Source organism: Cryptomeria japonica, chromosome 10, assembly GCF_030272615.1.
Source record: "Cryptomeria japonica chromosome 10, Sugi_1.0, whole genome shotgun sequence".
Lineage (NCBI taxonomy): Eukaryota > Viridiplantae > Streptophyta > Pinopsida > Cupressales > Cupressaceae > Cryptomeria > Cryptomeria japonica.
This window is the reverse complement of record NC_081414.1, coordinates 199272101-199278100: the sequence shown is the minus strand read 5'-3', so window position 1 is coordinate 199278100 and position 6000 is coordinate 199272101.

The window sequence follows — 6000 nt, the reverse complement described above, 5'->3', positions numbered from 1 at the left end:
CAGACAAAGGAGAGAGAGGGAGATGGATATAATAATCAAATGACACGCTACCATCAACATAACTCCCCAAAGACATATGATATCCTCAAATTATTGACATGAAATGAGTAATCCAAAGTTAGTTACTCTTTCTTTATCTCTCGCTCTAAACATTTAATTTAGGTGTTAAGTTGAAATTTATTTTATTATATAAATTAGAATAAAATTCAAATATACTTATTCTATAGTAAATAAAATTTAAATAAGAAAAAATGTATAAATTCTGATATCTTTTAATTATTATTTATAATTCCATTAAAAAATACAAATAATTAGAATATAATTTTAACTTAATTAAGAATCAACCCTTAAAAGAAGTGGAAGAATTAGAATAAATAAGAAAATAATAGAATATCTAATAAAAAAACTAATACTAAAAGAAAATAGTAAGGAAATAAAGATTTTAATTCAAAATATAATTATTCTATCATAATTAAAATTTTAATAAGACAAATAATTATAGATTAAATTATAATAATTTTTAATTATTATAAAAAGACATAAATAATTAAAATAGATTTTAACTTAGTGAAAAATTAACTCCTTATAAATAATATTAAAGTGTATATTTTTTATTTTTTATTATAAAATATCTTTTTTTTAAAATTAATATAATTTAAGTGATTAATTTTATAGTCTTCATTCTTCTCCCCAATTTTAAACCATTGATTTCAATAAGCAGATTGTTCACTTCATATAGGGAATGCTTCGACATAATAATTATAATATAATACAAAATTTATAGTGAAAAAATATATTTTTATTTATTTTTGTTCGGTAACAAGTTTAATATTTGTATTTCTTGAAAGGAGAAAATTACATGCCTTCAGTTGCTCTGTAGCTTTCCACTATCACAAGACTATATGGGGTTTTGCCCCTACAAAACTCAAAATGAAACCCGAGATAGAAAACCACACCAGCTATGCCTACCACTAAGGTTACATTCCTTACATCAGTGAAAAACCACCCAAAAAAAAACCAATGGTCTACTCAAGAAACCAACCTACCGGAACCAGCCAAGGGTCTCCTCCCTGGAGAAGTTGGGGATGGCATGACTGGGTCCTGCATTGGACTGCGCCATCCCAACACTGGTCGTGGTTCCCGACCGTCCACCTCGCATCTCGCTACATTCCACGATCTTTGTAGTCTTTTGTGGGATTTGATGATGCACCAACGACCGCCCATCCTCACCAATCGAAGCCTGCGACTTCACCGAGGTCAGCTTGACGTGCAGTTTCGCCCGCTCCATCAGTCCCATCTTCCGTACAAAGTCCAGCAGATCCCGCCACCCTTTCCTTACATCCCCCAACCGAGTTTCAACCGAGCAAGAGGCTGACCACACCACCAGAGGCTGCACTGCATCATTCCGCCCACCTAAGCGCCTCCACGACCCTTGCTCCATTCGCAAACCCACACCAATCTCCGCATATTCCACCAACTCCGCCATGCCACCCGACAATTTTGGTCTCAGAACTAGAGACACCACTGGCATCACCTCCTCCCTTGAACTTCCCACCATCATCGCCAGTGCCACAAATAGGGACGATACGTCCAAATTAGTTCGCGGGCGACAATCAGTGTCTAGGAATTCATCCCCAAACATCAAACGAACAACCTTCCAAAATTCTTCCTCGTCCACCCTAAATACATTCTTTAGATGATAGATTGAAATAGGGCCTCGAAAGGCGGGCATTTGCCCCAAAGTGAGTAGCGAGAAATTTGCTTCCATTGTTCCCTTGCCACACAACCAAGAAACAATGCTCACAAAGGAAATTGCAATCCCTCTTCTCAGTGCCAAAAATGAGGACCATAATGTTACAATCCGCTGCCCCATCCATTTATTGCACTGCATGCACCACCTCACACCATACATCGCCAACAAATCCAAAGTTCCATTCACTGTAATCATTGCACCTACGCCGCCATTTTCTCAACTTGCTGCCATTGTGGTGTACTCGATCCACATGAGCCTTCCCCACCCCTCAACATGCATATCTAAAATGGGTTCACACATAGCTATTCACAACTTCTTGGATTTCCCTTTCATACTCAAAGCTTCTTCATACAAATTCTAAGGGATCCAAATCCCTTAAGTCTTCAAAGAAATTAAAATGTTCAGCCAAGGAACCATTTGCACCTACATTCGAGAGCACATCAGCTTCTGCATTCACTTCCCTTAGAACATGCGATACTTTAAAATCCTTGAACCCATTAAGGAGGTCATGTATTCTTCTAATATGTTTATCCAGGTGCCAAGCATCCATCCTACTCCTAGCGATGCCATTCACCACTATCTAGGAGTCCCCTTCAAGGTGTAGTTTTTTCACCTCCAATTTTTTCGCCATAAGAATTGCTTCAATTGCTGCCTAACACTCAACTTCATTGTTAGTGTCATCCACCAATCTCTTTAATCCAAATGCTAAAATACTACCTTTCTCATCTCGAACAATGACCCCTGCACCAGAGATCCCGGGATTCCCCCTGGATGCCCCGTCAAAGTTGATTTTGATCCATCCCCTGTCTGGCGACATCCACACATGACTTTTTTCAACAACCCTAGGAGGATAAGCCCTCAAAAGCCCATTAGCAGGCAAAAATAATTTAAAATTTTTATATAATTATAATTATAATAATTAAATTAATCTCAAATAATTACTAATTTATAGTATAATATTATATTATTTTTTATATTTATGTAATATTAATTATAATTAGTTTTAATAAAATAACTATTAATAATTATAAAAGTGAAAATAGACATTTTTAAATAACTTAATGAAAAATATTCAAATTTATGACTAAAAGTTATTAAATTATTTTGTATATATTAAAATGATTAAAAAATTTATGATTTTTAAAAAGTATTAAAAATAGAATGATTTCAAAAAATATATAAAATATAATTATAAAGAATACATATAATAATTAGGTTTATTTTTTAATAAAAATATTTGTATTTAATTTTTGATTTAATTTAATTTAAATTAAATTAAATCCTTATAATTGGTTTTATTATTATCTATATTTTGAGATAATTTTTTTTTTTTTTGGATCAATAACAGTATAATATATTGCTTAAAATAGAAAAGGTTTACATCCAAAAAGCAAATAGATAGTCTGCCACAACATGGGGTCTCGCCCCTACTACAAAAAGGAACCCGACTAGACACCACCCCAACAAGGCCAACAACCACAAAAAAGGCCACTTACAAACCCAACCCCACCAAAAGGAGGCCTCAATTGACCCATAATACCTATCTACCAAACCACCTCAAAGCCTCTTCCCTTGAGAAATTTGGGATACCCCTGTTGGGCCCTGCCTCCTGCATCACGCTCCCTCCACCTAGCACCGTTCCTGGCCTGCCACCACACAGAGACCCACGCTCCACCACCTTCGTCTGCTTCTTTGGAAGTTGATGTCTAACCATAGGCCTCCCATCCTCATCTAGAGGGGTCTCAGATCGAATTGGGGTCACCATCCCTCAAATTTTCACTCGCTCAGTCGGCCCCAATATACACACAAAATCCACAATCTCGCCCCAACCTTTCCTTGCGTCCTCCACCTGCAATGCAACAAGTTGGGAAGCCGACAAAATGACAAACAACTGTAGCGCCCCCACATTCACTCCAATCCTCCACCACGGTCCTTCCATCGACTTCAACCCCTCGCTAATGGCGGCTCGAGCCACCACTTCCTACAAACCACCCACCCATTTGGGTCTCAACACCAAAGAGGTAACCCGTTGCACTTCCTCCACCGACTTTCCCACCTACAAGGCCAAGGCAACGAACAACGACGAAATGTCAAGGTTAGTTCTTGACTGTCAGTTCAACGTCAGGAATTCCTCCCCAAAAAACAACCTCACTGCCCTCCAAAAATCTTCTCCTTCCACTTTGAAGACGTTCATCAACCTATTCCTCGAGATCAGGCCACAAAACGCGGGCATTTGCCCGTTCGACATCAAAGAAAAGTTTGCTTCCATCTTGACTCGCTACTGCTCCAAAACCTGAACACATCGCCTACCACCAAACAACCACTACAAAATGCCAGGGAATGAAACACAAAGGCCTTTAAAAGCCACCACCATCACATGTCATGATTACTCCACACGCATCGTAGAAAACTAAGCATCATCGTCAGTCACTCACAGCGATTGCCTCCATCATCATCCATCACCGCTAGGACACTTGCAGTAACGTTGTAGATCACACACCACGAGGATCATAACTTCCCACAGGTCCATGGCTACAAATGGTCATTTCAAAAACAAGCTCGGGTTCACTTTTCTAAGATAAGCCATCTAACCAAAATCAAAATCGTGAGGACTAAAATTTCTAAAGTCCTCGAACAATCTAAACTTATTTTCCAAGGAGCCATTTGCTCCCACATTTGAAAGTTTGTCAGCTTCCAAGTTTGCTTCCCGAAGGACATGAGTCACCTTAAAATCTTCAAAACCGCCCAACAAAAGACGCAGTCTTCAAACCTGCTTGTCTAAGTGCCACGCCTCCATTCGGCCTCAAGCTATCCCGTTCACCACAATCTGAGAGTCTCCCTCCAAATGGAGTTTCTTCACTCCCAATTTCTTAGCCATGAGAATGGCTTCTAACGCCGCTTAACACTCAACAACATTGTTCGATCCATCCACCAATCTTTTAGCACCAATGACCAGAGTATTGCCCCAATCATCTCGAGCAATTATCCCAACTCCAGAGACCCTTGGGTTGCCCCTTGAAGTGCCATCGAAATTTATCTTAATCCACTCCTTATCTGGTGGAGTCCACTCTGGAATTGATACACCCTTACTCTGAAGATTAACCCTCAACAAGCCATTAACAGGCCAGATAAAAAATAATTATTAAAATTTATATGTTTATTTAAAAAAAATATTTTATTTACAATATTATAAATGATAAAAAATGAAAAAAACTATTCAAAATAGATATTTCGGTTTTTAAATACAAAGAAATCCAGAAAAAAACCTAAAAAATCTATCATCCCTAAAAATTTGCCTATAACACCAAAATTTTTAAACCAATCATAATGTAGATACTTTAAAAAAAAATATAAATCTTAACTTTACAAAAACCAAGTTTTTTTTTAAGAAAAAATAATAATAACTTTTGATTGGTGCAAACTAATTGAATAAAGCAGCTTCACTAATGCAATAATATTGGCAAGTACTAATAAATTGTATTTTTTTTATACAAATAAATTAAAATTTTATTTAAAAATAAATTAAAATTTTATTTAAAAATAAATTAAAATTTTATTTAAAAATAAATTAAAATTTTATTTAAAAATAAATTAAAGATTAAATCTAGATTTAAAATTAAATTTCTATTCTATCTTATTCTTTTCAGTATCATTTCATATTAGATCTTTTAAAAGATTAGAAAAATATATAAAATTGAACTATGATATTGCTATCAGGGTTCGATTATGTAGTTTTTTAGTCAAACTCATTGACCCATGTTTCACGAGTAGTGGTTCACAAGAACCCATCTCTCATGAGAATGAATGGTCCACTTAGCACTCATTGCATCTAGGTGATGCTCACAAGGGTGAAGCACTATGACTTCTCAGGAGGTCACCCATCCCCTCAAGCGCGCTTAACCACAAAGTTCTCTCCAAGGTTAAACCCACTTAGCTTGCAACCCCAATTGCAAAACCTTCAACAAGTGTTGTGCCTTATGAGCCATTCATTATAGAGTCCCTTTAGCTCATCAATTGATAAGTAGGAGGTATTTTCCATAGCAAGTCAAACTATGATATCAAGCTACATAGTTCAAAATACCAATTGAACCCTAATAGCAATATCATAGTTTGACTTGCTGTGGAAAATTCCTCCAACCTATCAGTTGATGAGCTAAAGGGGCTCTATAATGAATGGTCCATAAGATACAACACTCGCTGAAGGTTTTGCAAATGGGGTTGCAAGCTAAGTGGGTTTAACCTTGGAG